Genomic DNA, 17,649 nt, shown 5'->3' with positions numbered 1-17,649 from the left:
ACAAACACAAAGTTATGTATTTTTGTTAAAAGAAATATGTCATTTAATTTCGGGAAATAAAATATTTATTTTACAAACGGGAAGTCTACCATTTTGGTGCTTTGTAAGAATAAGGAGCGCATTACATATTCATCCATGGGGCAGTGCTTTTTTTATGCGTTTCGTTGCTTTCATCAGAGGCTGTTAACTACTGTATGACTCGCAGTCCCCCAGCCAGTGAGACTTTTACATGTAGTACCTGAGTCTCTTGAAAATTCAATGTAAGATCACAATATTATATTGTGTCCCAGCCCAGCGGTACATTCAAATGTTGATGTTTGTATCGTATCAGTCTGGCCCACATAGGCCACTGTAACTGAGACGGGGTAGAAGAAAAGGAGCTACACTACAAAACACAAATGTTCTTGTAATGTGTATAAGTGCAGTCTTATTGTGACCATAGAGAACAATTTAGAAATGCTGACAACCCAGTGTCCTAGGTAGATTTTCTTTCCTGTCTCTAAAATACTGGATCTTAATAGACCTTTATATCTTAAAGTCATAGCTGAAATACATTTAGTGCTCAGGGGTTAAGACCCTAAATTTAATTGTTTTTTATCTTTATCATTTTGGTATATGATGCAGTACAATATAAGTAGCTTATTCGCATAAACGCTGTTAGACTTTAGACTTTCTTAGTTGCGTATAACAAACTCAGACAACAGTGGTCCTAGATATCGAAGTAGTTCTTGAAATCTGCCACAATAAGTCAGTGGTGTAATATTATGATCCAAATATCATTCCCCGTATTATCTGAGATGTTCTCCTGTTATTCTGGAGATAAACTAACTTTTTGTAAAACTGATCAATGTGATTCTGCTGACATAATGCTGTGGGCCTACTCTGTGTCGACCAGTGTTCTTGTGTATGTGCAGAAAGGAGCCCATAGTCTTTCAACCCTGGTCATTCTATTGCATACCATAGCAGCCAGTTTTTCCATTGTGTAAAAGGACTGGAGTTTGTACCACCACATAATCAAATGTGTCTAGTCAGTACTAGCACTGTGTTCTGGCGAGCCTTGATTCTAACTCCTCTTTGAGGGCCGTAAGTATTTAGCAGACCCCTGGCTGAGGGCCCGTAATTTTTTACTCCTTCCATTTCCAAAAGTTCAATAATGTTTTTTTCCCTTGGGTTGTGAGGATTGATGACAAGTCTGCGTTGGTGCACTTAGTTGGCCTTATGGCTTACCTGTTTTTGAATAAGAACTTTGACTGTTAATTCAGTTGAGCTACATACATTCCATTCTCAATGGTTTTGGAAAACCTGAATTTTACCACAGGGGTGTGATCCAATCAACCTACTAGTCGCGATCTGGTGAGGTATCTGAAGGTGACCTCTGTTGGATACGTCTTTCAGTGATATGGGGGAACGGGTGATTACTGTAAACATTATTAATGAGACCGATCTTATTTTTATACCCTGTTGAGGCCCCCCTTTATCGTTTTCGGACCTATTCCAATAGATTGGAACTGAGTAGTCAGATCAGTGTTGGGTATGTTGTAGAGTTTTCCCATCAGTTCAGGAAGGGATTGCACCTTTTTATCTGGAATCTTCTTTTTGGGCTCATTTTGGGCATTTTTTTCCCTTTTAGTTTGGACTTTTCCTTGAGTTCTATAAGCCATCGTTTCCCTTCCCCTGTGAGGAGAGAGTCAGAGGCTGCTCTGTTCCCCCCAACCCCCACGTACTGTACCCATGAGATCGGAAGTCAGGGCTGATTGTTTTGCTGGATTGTGCCTGCAAGGTTGGAGCAACATGAGTGGACTGTGCTTGGAATTGAGGTGAACCTTGATGCGGTGCACCTCATGCCCTGTGTTCCATATGAAGCAAGGGGTAGGGCCTTGGAAGCATTTTTCTCTGGCTCCCACCACTCCCTCTGACCACACCCCGCTTTCTATCAGCGTTTCTTGTGGGCACTCTGGCCCTAGCTTTTGACTGGGGTCTCTTGAGCTCCTTGGATTGGATACAGTTGTTGATTGCCTAACCAAATTCGTACTCTTCTCCGGGAGGGTGAATGGTTGAGTGGACCCCCCACTGAAGTCTCGATCTTGTCATCACGCTGAGGTAGGGTGACCAGATTTGTTAAGCCTAAAACCAGGCCATTTCACAGAAATAGATGTAGAACTAAAATTTCACATCACAGAGGGGTGCAGAATGAATTGAAAGACAGCGCTCACCAACATAGCAAGCACAGACCCCGAGGTACTTAGGGGCATAAATGAAATACAGCTATTGCATAGATAGGCTTTCCTGTTTTCAGTTTCTATTTTTGGTCAATTCTGGTGTTTTTTTTTCAGTGATTTCAGTACCTTAAAAAACAGTTGTTATCAGTGGTTACACATTTGCGCGCCACTAAAAACAACAAAAAAAGTGTTTTTCCGGTGTTTATGGAACGTTTTGCTTTTATTATTGCTTGCTTTCTGCACTGATAGAATATGGTATATAGACAGTGTGCGTATGGTGTTTATGAGGCCCAAATAGATTTTTGAAAATTAAACTTATTGTAGTACACCATACAATACTTCTTCATTGAGTCTTTGGTCATGTGTGCTCGCTCTTTCCTTCCCATGTAAACGTCTGTGAAAAAGCCCTCTCAAAATTGCCAATTGAGATGGGCAACCCCAAAACAGCCAGTACACAATTTGTTAACACTGGCCATTGACATAGCTTTCCATGCCAATACTGGTGCACTTGAACATTGCGATTCTCATGGCAGGTTCTGCAACATTTGCATTGAGCTGGCGCTTATGCCATCAGAGTTATTGGACTGTTCCCATGAGGCACAGGGTCTGACTGATTTGCATATGGCCATGTCTGAACTGGGGTGGCAGAGTGGGCTAAAGAACGGTGATGGATTAAACCCAGACCTGTTGACTGGCTGGGTGTGAGTGTTTGATTGGTTCAGATGCTCCGTCCATCACCACCCCCTTTTGTACTGATCAGAGTTATTGAAGCGGTCAAAAATGAAGCAGCACTTTTGAAACTACGGAGGAATTTCCCCTTTACTGAAGGGATCCAGAACTTGTACAGAGTACCACAGTGAGATTTCATTGACTTCAAATGCCGTGGAGTAGTGTGGCTCACTGGTTAGAGGCGGCAGGCCTGAGAGCAGAAGTCAGCCTGGGACCAGGGTTCAATTCCCGACGCGGCAGGGTCGTGGACCTTGGTCAGCGGACTCGATAATTCTCGCTTCGGTGCTTACTCTAATCAGGGGTTCCACTCGGCAACTCTGGGCATTAGCTTGCCTAATCTCCACAACGGCCCCACCAATTCCGGGGATGCCTGGCTCCACCTTGGGGACTCCCAGCAAGGGACCATCCCACAGGGAAAGCCAGGACGGGTTCCCCAGAGTTATACAGCGCCGGGACGCCCTGTTGCTGGGGCAGCTGTGCGCTTTACAAATATACTACAAAAAAAAATAAAAAATTTGTGTGAAGGGACATTTCTATGCATCATTGCAAGCCATTTCTAATACATTGTAAAATAAACGTTCCTGAATTGCTCTTCAACATTGCTTTGCTTGCCAAGTGGCAAGCACTATAACATGGAACATGTTGCTGTGCCAAAGTCACTAAAGGTGTCGCCAATCCTACTCTCTAGGAGATGTTTCACATCTACACCAATTATGCTGAACACTGGGCAGACAAGGGTTTTTTCCGACTCTAGCTTTTTATCATGTCCACTAGAGCAGTTATGTTTTCCTGTAAAAATCTAATAATGCAGTAGAGTGTACTTTTTTTACATCACTATCAATATGCGACCAAAGATCCTCCCATTTCTTGCCTTTGGCATCATCACTCAGCAAAAATGTTGTAAACGGTTGCCATATGGATAATATAGCATTCATAGCCCTTTGAACTGATAACAATCAGCTAAAGGACACAGTTGGGATGACTCTTTCTTTGATGTCACACAAAGCAAGAAATGATAAATATTTGCGTTTTAGTTCCTTTGCATAAAAACACAGTGTTCCAGAATGGACTAAAAAGTAAACAGCATCCCTCATTAACTCTGAAGAATGTAAAGATGCTTTCATCATACCATCTAACAAGTAACATGGATCTCCTACAGGGAATTAGTTCAGCTTGGGTATCAATTTTGACATGTCATCACACAACCTTTCCATATACATAGCTGAACCACTGCAAATACAAACAATATCACTCCAATCTTTGCTGAACTTGGAAATAACCTTTTTTTGCAGAGCATTCAAAGTCAGACAGTGTTCCATGTTTTCCAAAAGTCTAGTGTCATGTTTTCACCACTATCCCAGATGCTTGGTGATAGCGCTCTTTATACATATATTTGTCACTAAACCTTGCGTTGAATGTTTAAAGCCTGAGATGTTGGCAATTCACCTACTAGCAAAATTCTGACCCACTAGAAACTGTGGGCTGATGCATTAAGGGTTTTTACCCATTCTATGTGGGTAAATGTGATGACACATATTAGGAAAGATTCTTATGAAACCAGCCATTTTACCTATCAGTGAAAGAATCAAACGCATCCAAAATATGAAATATGATTTTAATATTTCCAGATGCTCAACAGTTTATAAAATAATTAAACAAGACGTAAAACATGCTTCTAAACCCTTTATCTTTAGACCAAAGACCACAAAAACTGAATCAAGCAAAAGGAACAAGAAACAATATTTTAGTGGCATCCCTAAACATCAAAACTCAAGCAGAATAATGTTAGCCCAGTCTTTCTTACTGCTAGCTTGTATAACAAAGTTACATTGTATTGGCCCCTTCAGGAAGAAAAAAAATGACTCTTTCACTCTCTTTTTCCTTTCTTTGAATGGCATTTAGTTTGTGGTTGTGCAGGTGTTTTTTCAGTGTTTATATGTTTTCACTGGTGAGGGCTATTTCTCTTTCAGTGGGGTGTTATCATTTATTATAGGTTTAAACCTAAAACCCCACAGCCTATGCATAGATTATCTTAGGTGCTAATTTAACTGATTTCTGAAAAGACTAGTGCCTATTCCTGCACCAAAACTCATAAAGGGTTGTTTAATGGAGCCTCTGCAAAAACTCGGGACAAGTGCTTAATTTACTGAAATCTGCTAGGGCAGATAACCAAAAACTGGGACTGTCCAGGCAAACCAGGACGTCTGGTCACCATATGCTCTTAGCTCATTGACTCTTGCATGTGTGGGCTGTGGAGTTTTAGGGTCTTACCATCCCAGGTGCAAGAAGAACATTGTTGCCGTCATCGGGGATGGCTTCATTTATACCTAAAAGGGGGAGGGGGGTCGGCGTCCATTGATTTAGAGGCTTCTAGCGCATTTGCGTGTGCTGTCGGGACTACACTCCTTGAAAGAAAAGTTAAGTGTGGCATGATGCCCGGATATGGGGTCGTTCCTGTTTGGTCATTGGAATGCGTCCCATCAGAATTTGGCTGCAGGACCTTGTCAGACTGCCCTGCCCCTGGGGTGTGGTAAGTGAACCCCGCCCTTGGAGATTAGCAGTAGTGTGGGGCCTTAGTTTCTGAAGGTGATTTGGGTACCCTGATAATGCTGGGCTTCTACAAAAATACCATTGATGCCAAACTTAGTGTGGACACCTAATCGACATGGCACACAGCAGCCCAGAACTCCTGGACTCAAGTAAACATTTTGGACCCCCAGTGCTGTCTGTTAGTCCTTTCTGATCTGGTACAACTTTTGGGGAGAGGGGTTTGGGGGGTGCTGGTTGTCTTTATCATCGGAGGTGAACTACTGGGGTTTAGGTCCCTGGGATTATTATCACCTGTCTTCATTTACTGGGGGGTCTATTTTACTGTGAAATTTGCCTCTGTGGTTGTATGAAGGTGCTACCTCCCCACATTGTCACTCCTCCTTGCCAGAGTTGTGTCCCCGGTGGATGTATGACGTTACAACGCATACTTTTACCACGCCTACCATTACCACGCAATTTTTACAACGCAGGATCCATTACAACGAAGTACCATTACCACGCATGTATTTACAACGCATATACCTTTACAACGCATACAATTACAACGTAAGTATTGGTAAGTATATAATATTTTTTAAAATTTAATTTAATTAAAATTAATAGATTTTAATTTAATTTAATTTAATTAATTTAATTTAATCAATTTAATTTAATTTAAATTTAATTATATTTAATTTTTACCCTGTACCCAAAAACCCAAAACTGACCCTGAACCCTAAAAATACCCCTTTACCCAAAAACCCAAAACTGACCCTAAACCCTAAAAATACCCCTTTACCCAAAAACCCAAAACTAATCCTGAACCCTAAAAGTACCCCTTTACCCAAAAACCCAAAACTGACCCTGAACCCTAAAAATACCCCTTTATCCAAAAACCCAAAACTAATCCTGAACCCTAAAAATACCCCTTTACCCAAAAACCCAAAACTGACCCTGAACCCTAAAAATACCCCTTTACTCAAAAACTGAAAACTGACCCTGAACCCTAAAAATACCCCTTTACCCAAAAACTGAAAACTGACCCTGAACCCTAAAAATACCCCTTTACCCAAAAACTGAAAACTGACCCTGAACCCTAAAAATACCCCTTTACCCAAAAACTGAAAACTGACCTTGAACCCTAAAAATACCCCTTTACCCAAAAACTAAAAACTGACCCTGAACCCTAAAAATACCCCTTTACCCAAAAACTGAAAACTGACCCTAAACCCTAAAAATACCCCTTTACCCAAAAACTGAAAACTGACCCTGAACCCTAAAAATACCCCTTTACCCAAAAACCCAAAACTGAGCCTGAACCCTAAAAATACCCCTTTACCAAAAAACCCAAAACTGACCCTGAACCCTAAAAATACCCCTTTACCCAAAAACCCAAATAATATTTTTAATAAAATAATATACTTACCAATACTTACGTTGTAATGGTATGCGTTGTAAAAGTACCTTCGTTGTAAATACATGCGTGGTAATGGTATGCGTTGTAATGGATCCTGCGTTGTAAAAAATGCGTGGTAATGGTAGGTCGTGGTAAAAGTTGCGTTGTAAAGGTTGTATACCGTCCCCGGTCCCTGTTGTGCTTGGTTCCCTATCTGTGTTTGCGGCTGCTATGTGCTCGTCCAATTACTTTATCCTTACTGCGGTTGTATAGCGAACGGCGGACCTCCCTGCGACTGAGTCATCTGTTATGATTACCCTGTGCTTGATACTGAGGAGGGACGTTAACTATATCCTGTTGTGTGGGTTTTTTGTGTCAGCTGACCCTTATTCTCTAACATCTTCTGCTTTTGCTGCATATGGTATGCGTTCGTCTGCCATGCCTCTACCAGCTGACCCCGCCTATGGCAATAGAAGCACTCTCTAATTTCTGGTTGTAGCCAGCCTCCCTGGCCTCTACTACCATAACCTGTTCGGTTTTCTGGGTTACCTGTTTGGAACCCGCGAAAGTTTTGCGGTGGAACCCCCACTGTCACTGCGACCATTTCTGCTCTCTCCAGGGCAGTCTTTTCCAACTTATGGTACACTAGTTTTGCTGTCTCTCTTTGGATCTGTACTTGCTTCTATCTTTGGGTCTGTTCCTGCTTCTCTCCATCCTTTTCCTGCTTGCTTTTTCTTATGGCAGTTGAGTTTATGAGCTTGTATTTCCTGCCAGGGTTTGATATCTAAACCAGCTACTCTGCCCAGCCTGCTTTGTATCTTGGTGGGTAACCATTTCTTCAAAATATTAAAGAAAATGTGACTTGTGGGCCCGTATGGGCATATGGCTGTCTGGTTTACTGTCCCCATCTTTCCCTCATTCTATTTAGGAAATTGTGTATGCTTTCCTCTGGCTTCATGATCTCTGACATTAGCCCTCCTACAGCTGGGTGGTCAGGGAATATTTTTCTCAGAGCGGTCCATATCCAGTGCCTGTGCATATTAAATGCGCCCTTTCATGCTGGGTATTTGTTAGTGTGATTTCTGGAATGCGACCATGGGTGAATAATGTTTTGTCTGCTCCCCAATTAGGCTGCTTAGCAGGCTCTTAATGTCACCTATTGCTAGGTTGCTACCTGTTTTTCTTGAAGCAAGTAATCCATTTCCCTGCCCCATCCAGCAATGACGGTAACTTAGTTCTCAACCCCTCTATGTCCATATGGGCCCATGGCACGTATATAATCCCTGCCGCGCCCTTCTGCAGTCAAGTAAGTACATTCTCATTCTAGGTGATTCTACTGGCTTCTCCTCAACATAGTTCTCCCATCTTGCGAGACATTGCTGCATGTAGTGGAAGTTCCAACTGGGGTTTCCTCCTTTTTGCCTGATACAATCCTCCGCTACTGCAATGTCCTGAAACGATCCTTTCCTCTGCCAAGACCTGTCATATTGGTCCCTCTCCTCAGTCTAATCTGCTAATAGGTCGGAAAATGGGGATGCAAAAGTCTCGCCTTCCTTTTTGGCCATCATCGCCCTCAGGTTAGTTTTTCTTAGTTGTGAACCCATGCTTAGCAGCACGTATCCTCGTCACTGCTTCCCTCATGTGCACTCACAGGTGCCATTTTGTTTTTCCTGCGTCGCAGTGGTTAAGTACCAGGCTGCCTTGTTCTTTTATTTCTTGGTCGGCCTCTCTCCTTTATCGACCGGGTGCTGTGGCTCTGAGCCCTGCTACTAGCCTTTCAAATACCTCTGATTCTTCCCAGCTCTGCGCCCTGTACCTTGCCCCGCTTCCCTCATGTAAAGAGCATGCTGTCCTGTACTCTTACTCTTAACTCCTGGTTGCGTACCCTTACCCTCTTGAGCATCAGATCATGCCTCTCTTCCTCACGCCGTCTGGCCTGTCCCTTTTGCTCTGAGACATGTGCTGGTTTCTATTGGCCTGGCTTCACCTTCAAATTCATTCTGTTTCCTCCTCGGCTACCTGGGCAATCCCTGTAGCCCTTCCCTCGGCATCGGTTCCTGGGGGACTTGAGCTGCCTTCCTCTCTGTTGAGCTCACTGAGTAGCTATCGAAAACCACCACAAACATTACTGACTATCATTATCTTGGATCATTTGGGTGTATTAATTGGCATGTTCAAGCTGCCACTTTTGCTGTCATTCGGCTACTGTGCTTCATGTTCCCTTGTCATATATTTTTTCTAAGACTGCCAGTGATTGATGCAACCATCTTTTAAATCCTATATCTTGGTAACAGGGAGTCTGGATTATTTAATATCAGCGACATTTGGAAGGGACTTCTGTCTATAATACAGTGTTCCAATACTATAGTGCGATGGAGGTGGTGTTTAATAGAGTATCTTGCATCCTCATTCTAGAGGCTAGCCATGATAGAATATGTACTTGTGTAGAGAAATTCTCTTGCTCAACTTCAATCTGACATTTTTGTCCATGATGCATGGAAAAGTTTAGTAGTGCTCTCAATTGTGTGGATTGTATGCATCATTATAGTTTAGGAAATGCTAAGCCTCCCTCATATGGTCCTTTATATAGTTTTTTTTATATTCTAGACGTTTCACCACTCCAAATAAAAGTAATACATTTTAACCAAATTTCTTTCAGATTGTGTATTGGGATCATATGGTTTGTGTTGGTGCTGAATACAAAAAGCAATGGAGGATGTTCATTTTTAGGTATCGGCCTGCGTAGGCTGCGCTTGCGCAGTCTCGCCGCCGAGATTTTATGTTTTCTAGAGTAGGGAGGTAAACGAGCCAGCTCTTCTCCATTGGCTGGCTTCATAAACGGCAGCCAGCCATTGGAGAAGAGCTGTGTCAGTCACTTTAAGCCCAGTCCGTTTCGGATTGAGGGATGTGTTTTTTGCTGTCCTATCTCTCCGTGACGCCTTCAGTCACTCAACAAAAAACACGCCCCCCAGTCTGAAAAGGACGGGGCTTATAACGTTACTGGGACTTTGTTTGTTCTAGTGGTCCTCCGGAGCCTGTCTATTAAGTGACGTCACTAAATCATGTCGACTCGCAATGTGCGCCATTTTGAGAAAAATCACGAACAGCCCGAGCGGCTCTGATTGCCCAAGAGTCCTTGCGAGCGAGCGGCCGCGCCCGGGGATCCTGCGGGAGAGCGTGTGATGCAAGGATCCGGGAGCCGCCACCAAGCCTGCCGCAGCACACACAACGCCATGGCAGGTGAGCAGCCGGGAAACACATGGTCGGGGAGCTGGCTGGAGGTCCCCCCTCTGCCGTCCTGGTGAGTGGGTGCAGGGCATGTGTATATTCGGCGCTCACCCCGCGCGCGCTGCCCTGCACCCGCCGTGACGGACTGCAAATGCGTGTCCGCCCGCTACGGAGCCTTTCTATCCCGCCGGGGCTCTCGCGCGCTGAGGGGACCTTACCACCTGTGCCGAACACAGGAGGGGGCGAGTATAAAGTGGTTTATTGATGGTGTCCGTGCTACACTTGCCCCAATTTGTTGAAATTACTGTTGTACACAGGGCAGGGGCCCTTCTATGAACCGATTCAGAAAAGGGGGTGGTGATGAACAGAGTGTCTGAATTAAGCAGACCACTCTTACCCAGTCCAAAGATCAGGGCTTGATCCATCACCGTTTTTTAGCTCACTGCACCATCCCATCTCAGAACCTGGCTACATGCAAATTAGTCTGTTCCTGTCCCAGTGCATGATGGGAACAGGGCAAACCAAACTACCAAGCCAATTCTTATACTGGGAAGGAAACAAGCTTCCGGGGACCGGTTTCTGGCATTTCAGCCGTCGTCGGCCCGGCTTGCCTGAATCCTGATGGTGCAATGAGCAAGGGACTCACATCTGAGTATACCCTTCCACGCTTATGGTGGACAAAATGATTCAGAAAAGGGGGTGGTGATGAACAGAGTGTCTGAATTAAGCAGACCACTCTTACCCAGTCCAAAGATCAGGGCTTGATCCATCACCGTTTTTTAGCTCACTGCACCATCCCAGCTCAGAACCTGGCTTCTATGAAACGAGGCTGCACCCCTCCGTCCAGAGCCGCTGCAGGTGAATAGATCGATTGGCGCTTACCATGACCAGCATCACCTCCCCGGCCAGTGACCTCAAATATCGGGTCTCACGCTTCCTAGCCTAGCTTCCATACATCCCAGTGCGCCTTGATGTCCTGCGCTAGCGCCTCCTGTTTGGCCTGTTGTTCATGGGAGAAAGCATGTTGTACAAATGTGGTGTGACCTGGAGGGTGAACTACCTTACACTTTAAAGTTCTCTTCCTAATTGTCTATCGATTGTTCATGGTTGTCATTTTGGTATTGTGACTGTTATAAAGGCACAGGAAGTAACTGATAAACCGTAACCATCATTCACAGCCCATGGTCGTTCCAGTCTCTGTTTGCGGTATTTTTTTATTAGACCTAATCATCACCCAGATTCCGAACGAGGACCATTCCAGCCTTTTCGTTAATAGCCGTTTTTTTAAAACTCTATAATGAGTGATAATGGGGCGGGTAGTGAGGTGTGTTAGTGTGTGGCTATGGAGGGTTGATTCAAGATTGTCTGACACCTTCTAGTGAGTACCGCAGACCGCCAGGAAGCGGAACATCATCTTTAACAAAGCGCTGCTGCCATATGACTGTGTGTGGCTCTGTGTATGTGCGTGTGTGGCTCTCTGTGTGTGTGGCTCTGTCTGTAGCTCTGTGCGTGTGTGTGTGTGTGTGTGTAGCTCTGTGTGTGTGTGTGTGTGTAGCTCTGTGTGTGTGTGTGTGTAGCTCTGTGTGTGTAGCTCTGTGTGTGTAGCTCTGTGTGTGTAGCTCTGTGTGTGTTTGTGTAGCTCTGTGTGTGTAGCTCTGTGTGTGTGTGTAGCTCTGTGTGTGTGTGTAGCTCTGTGTGTGTGTGTGGCTCTGTGGCTATGTGTGTGTGTGGCTCTGTGTGTGTTTGTGGCTCTGTGTGTGTGTGTGTGTGGCTATGTGTGTGTGTGTGTGTGTGGCTATGTGTGTGTGTGTGTGTGTGGCTATGTGTGTGTGTGTGTGGATCTGTGTGTGTGTGGGGATCTGTGTGTGTGTGGGGATCTGTGTGTGTGTGGGGATCTGTGTGTGTGTGGGGATCTGTGTGTGTGTGGGGATCTGTATGTGTGTGGGGATCTGTATGTGTGTGTATGGATCTGTATGTGCGTGTGTGTGGCTCTGTGTGTGTGTGGCTCTGTGTGGCTCTGTGTGTGTGTGTGGCTCTGTGTGTGTGTGGCTCTGTGTGTGTGTGGCTCTGTGTGTGTGTGGCTCTGTGTGTGTGTGGCTCTGTGTCTGTGTGGCTCTGTGTCTGTGTGGCTCTGTGTCTGTGTGGCTCTGTGTCTGTGTGGCTCTGTGTCTGTGTGGCTCTGTCTGTGTGGCTCTGTCTGTGTGGCTCTGTCTGTGTGGCTCTGTCTGTGTGGCTCTGTCTGTGTGTCTGTGGCTCTGTGTCTGTGTGCGTGTGTGTGGCTCTGTCTGTGTGCGTGTGTGTGGCTCTGTCTGTGTGCGTGTGTGTGGCTCTGTCTGTGTGCATGTGTGTGGCTCTGTCTGTGTGCGTGTGTGTGGCTCTGTCTCTGCGTGTGTGTGGCTCTGTCTGTGTGCGGCTCTGTCTGTGTGCGGCTCTGTCTGTGTGCGGCTCTGTCTGTGTGCGGCTCTGTCTGTGTGCGGCTCTGTCTGTGTGCGGCTCTGTCTGTGTGCGGCTCTGTCTGTGTGCGGCTCGGTCTGTGTGCGGCTCGGTCTGTGTGCGGCTCGGTCTGTGTGCGGCTCGGTCTGTGTGCGGGGCTCTTTCTGTGTGTGTGGCTCTGTCTGTGTGTATGGCTCTGTCTGTGTGTGGCTCTGTCTGTGTGTGGCTCTGTCTGTGTGTGGCTCTGTCTGTGTGTGGCTCTGTCTGTGTGTGGCTCTGTCTGTGTGTGGCTCTGTCTGTGTGTGGCTCTGTCTGTGTGTGGCTCTGTCTGTGTGTGGCTCTGTCTGTGGGTGGCTGTCTGTGGGTGGCTGTCTGTGGGTGGCTCTGTCTGTGGGTGGCTCTGTCTGTGGGTGGCTCTGTCTGTGGGTGGCTCTGTCTGTGGGTGGCTCTGTCTGTGGGTGGCTCTGTCTGTGGGTGGCTCTGTCTGTGTGTGGCTCTGTCTGTGTGTGGCTCTGTCTGTGGGTGGCTCTGTCTGTGGGTGGCTCTGTCTGTGTGTGGCTCTGTCTGTGTGTGGCTCTGTCTGTGTGTGGCTCTGTCTGTGTGTGGCTCTGTCTGTGTGTGGCTCTGTCTGTGTGTGGCTCTGTCTGTGTGTGGCTCTGTCTGTGTGTGGCTCTGTCTGTGTGTGGCTCTGTCTGTGTGTGGCTCTGTCTGTGTGTGGCTCTGTCTGTGGCTCTGTCTGTGGCTCTGTCTGTGGCTCTGTCTGTGTGTGGCTCTGTCTGTGTGTGGCTCTGTCTGTGTGTGGCTCTGTCTGTGTGTGGCTCTGTCTGTGTGTGTGTGTGGCTCTGTCTGTGTGTGTGTGTGGCTCTGTCTGTGTGTGTGTGGCTCTGTCTGTGTGTGTGTGGCTCTGTCTGTGTGTGTGTGGCTCTGTCTGTGTGTGTGTGGCTCTGTCTGTGTGTGTGTGGCTCTGTCTGTGTGTGTGTGGCTCTGTCTGTGTGTGTGTGGCTCTGTCTGTGTGGCTCTGTCTGTGTGGCTCTGTCTGTGTGGCTCTGTCTGTGTGGCTCTGTCTGTGTGGCTCTGTCTGTGTGGCTCTGTCTGTGTGGCTCTGTCTGTGTGGCTCTGTCTGTGTGGCTCTGTCTGTGTGGCTCTGTCTGTGTGGCTCTGTCTGTGTGCGTGGCTCTGTCTGTGTGCGTGTGTGTGGCTCTGTCTGTGTGCGTGTGTGTGGCTCTGTGTGTTTGTCTGTGTGGCTGTGTGTTTGTCTGTGTGGCTCTGTGTTTGTCTGTGTGGCTCTGTGTTTGTCTGTGTGGCTCTGTCTGTGTGTGTGTGTGTGGCTCTGTCTGTGTGTGTGTGTGTGTGGCTCTGTCTGTGTGTGTGTGTGTGTGGCTCTGTCTGTGTGTGTGTGTGTGGCTCTGTCTGTGTGGCTCTCTGTGTGGGTGCGGCACTATGTGTGGGTGCAAATGCAATAGGTCTCGCATTTGCGAGAGATCGGCTATTGGCATTGTAAATGACAATGCCATTTATTTATATCTTTTACAAATAATGTCATGAGCAATGCCAATCGCTCTAACTTTAACAAAGACGAGACCATTGCATTGTAAATGCTTGTTATGTCTGTAATGCGGTTGAACCATAAGATTTCCAGTTACACAGAGGAATAAAGGTCTTTGAATTGGACCTTCAGTAAATGTCGGATAATGGCATCACAAAGTTGTTTCATTTTTTATGGCAGTGTTATTCGCAAGTAGTCTAGGGACCATTTTAATGGAAAGCTATGGGCATCTGTTGTTTGAATATGTTTATTGCAAATTTTCAGTTACCGTACAACATTACACATAAGCAGACATAAAGAATACACAGTGCCGCATTGAAAATTGTTCGTCTTAACTCTGTGCCAACAACATTATACATAAAAGAGCCCAATAGTAAGGATCAGGATAAAGACAGTGTAAATGAAGCATCGTTGTTAAGTCAATAAAGGCTGGCTTACATGCAAAAGAATAATAATCTATAATTGCAGCACTCAGTGACGGAGAAAGTTGAAACTGTTTCCTTATGGCATCGCAGGCTTGCTCATTGGATGTGCAAATAGTGTGGAAACAGCAACGCTAGAGGAAATGGGCCTAGTAATAGCTCAACATATATCCAAAGCTGTTTTTCAAAGCAAGTAACTATAGAGAACAATCCAACAAATTCTAAAAACAAAATAGCGGGTGGTGTCTGATAATAATAGCTCGTGTGTGTGTGATGGTCATGGGGTAGGCAACGAATAGGTCCATACTGCCTCTCGTCGGTGAGGAGGGTGTAAAGTGCAGGGGTAGGCACATGGGCGTCACCGGGAGGGGGGGGGAGGGGGGAGAGGGAGGGGTGAATGGTCACACTATGCCGTCTTGCTGGCATATTTGGTGATAGGACGCCAAGATGACATCCCAGTCGAGAGCTATTGGGAACTTACGGAGTCTCGCTGTCTCTTCTCTATGGAGCGCCACACTCTCTGCCCTTGCCCAGTTATCCAGCGAGTTACGCCAGTGTATTGGCTGGGGGGGGTACAGCATGTTTCCAGCGCTTAGTGATTAGGCGTTTCGCTGTGATCAGCCCTAGATCCCAGTACCTCACCTGAACTTTCGTCTGTTTCGTCCTCTTAAACAAGCCCAGTAGGCAAGCCTCCCACGTAAATGGCAAGTTGCCCCCCGTTGCCTTTGATGGGCATCTGTTATCTCTACTAGGACTGGTGGGTTTTCGGGAATGCCAATACTTTTAGATTTGGTGTTTCGTTTGAATCCTGAGACACTTGAGAAGTTGTTTACTTTTTAAACTAAAATCCGTAGTGTTTGTTCAGTTATGAAGTACAGTATGTTGTCTACAAAGAGTGATAATTTAAAAGTTGTAATACTTAATCATATTCCTGCAATCCCTTGAATACTATACATTTTCTGAACTAAATGTTCCATGGCTAATGTAAATGTAGATGGATAGGGAAGGGCTATACCTGCCTTGTTGGTGTTATAGGTGGGGGTTTGGCATTGTTAACCTTGATATTTGTACAAGGGTGCTCAAACTTAACTTTTGGGTCCTGGTATCGCTTTCAATGGGGGTTGCAGAGAAATGTTCAATTCTGTCAAAAGCTTTTTCTGCATCTGGTGAAAGGAGAAGTATATTTGATTTAATCGTACTAACGGCATTGGTGACACTCAAGACCAGGTGGGCCTGTCTTTGTTTAATAAACCCTTACTGGGGCAGCTGTATTAACAGTGGCTGGATGTTCTCAAGGTGGGTTGTCAGTATTTCTCTATATGTTTTGACATCCATGTGCAATAGGGCGATAGGTCTGTATGCCCACAGTCCTTTGAGTCCTTATTAGTATTCAGTATCATTGTGATATCTGATTCCATCGAAGGTTGATACCTCTCCAGAAGTAAGAAAATAATGAAATGATTTTGCCAGTGGGTCTTTCGGTGCTTTTGCATGCTTAATAGAACAATGCTATAAAATCATCTGCTCCTTAAGCTTTATAATTGGTTAATCCTGTTTTAATAGTTTTTAGGAGCTCTTCAGAGGCTATGGATTCCTCTAGTCTTTCAAAATCAAATTGTGGGATTTTAATTTCGAATAGAAAATCATTGTGTTTGTGTTCTTGTTTCCCTTCTACATTATAAAGTTCAGAGGAATAATTCAAAAGGCTTGTCCTATTTCTTCTGGTGTGGATAGTATTTCCACATTTTGTATGTTACCTTTTGTTTAATTGTATTTTGGGTCAGTAATGTTTTTATTTTAAAAGCCACCAGGGGTGTGTGGTATTTAGTACAATATCCACTTGTCCATGGGCCTGGTAAGGTCTGAATACTAGCAATCCCCTTATTTATCCACCTTTCCGCAGATCTGCTTACTGGGATTGGAGGTAGATGTAAGCAATAGTTCCAGGGTTGGAATGCCCTTTTGAGTCTGTGCAAACCTACTAACTTGCATGTTTTAGGGGTTTTCACCAGCTCTTGTCTGATCTTCTCCCATACTGAGAAAGGTTGGAAATGTATTCCTTAACAAGGGCAGAAGTAAAACTTCTTCCAGGGTTGGAAAAAAGTGGTTGAAGGGAAAGTGAACTTGTAAACGCTCAACAGATTTTCGCATGAGCACATCTACAACTGCTCATTTGCTCATGCTAAAATGGAGTTCACAAATATTTTCTAGGAGTATGATTTCCAGGCCTACTTCCTTAAAATGTTTGTGAATTCATGAAAGCCGCAAATCTGCACTAATGCACAGGCATATAAAATGGATGCACCTTTGTGACTTTCAATAAGAATTGGGCATCTAATTAGGTCTGGCGCTAACCAAGATCTTTTGCTTTTATTGAAAGTGTGTCTGATTCTCTATAGGCTGGCTTTAGTATGACAGCATCCTTTACTTTCACACGAAATATATCAGCACATAAGGTTTTATGTACTGCCAGGAACTGCTGTTTCAATGTGTGCTTTTTTAATCCAAAAAATATTTATCTATTTTGCTAATGCTTGTTATAATGGCGAGGGCCCGTCAGCTCCTACAGCAATATAGTTTTACAAAAACCTCGCAAAACAAGACACTCGTTGACAAAACCAAAAGGCTGACCTCCAATGTCAGACCTATTGACTTTGCCAATGCTCGTTTATTTTCCTGTTTCCCTTAATCGTGTTGAAATTGGTTACACTGATGTTCCATTATGAATATTATTGGGGAAATTCTAGCATGTATTAACACATTTTACTAACTGATGCTTAAAAAGAAATGTCACCTAAAATGTCACTGTAATTTAGAAAACGTTTTTTTTCCTAGTTGCATTTGTTTGTGAATATTTGCTTTTAAAAGCAAAGAATCATCAATCTTGCTTTCTAGCCTCTGCAGACAATTGCATCTTATCCGAGACCATTCTGGGAGCATTATAAGTAGCTTCATATTGTTAAACTTTGCAAACCTGTAAACATTTTTATACAGGATCCACTTTCAGTAGTGCAGTCCGATATTCCAACATTTCATCTGAGTGCTCACCCTAACCATAAAGGCTTTGTATTAATTAACCTTAAATACAAGTTCAAACAGCATTAACATATGGGCACAAATATTAACTTAACTGCAGCCAATGCCCTT

General features: G+C 44.7%; 1 protein-coding gene across 11 annotated transcripts in view; it reads left to right on the top strand.

Annotated features, from left to right (window-relative positions):
- REPS1 (RALBP1 associated Eps domain containing 1) overlaps nucleotides 1–17,649 on the top strand; it is a 1,025,500-nt gene that overhangs the window by 417,898 nt on the left and 589,953 nt on the right. The gene's annotated exons all lie outside the window — the stretch shown is intronic.

The sequence above is a fragment of the Lissotriton helveticus genome, chromosome 6, assembly GCF_964261635.1.
Source record: "Lissotriton helveticus chromosome 6, aLisHel1.1, whole genome shotgun sequence".
NCBI lineage: Eukaryota > Metazoa > Chordata > Amphibia > Caudata > Salamandridae > Lissotriton > Lissotriton helveticus.
The sequence above is the reverse complement of the archived record's forward strand: the minus strand, read 5'-3'. Positions and strand labels throughout refer to the sequence as shown.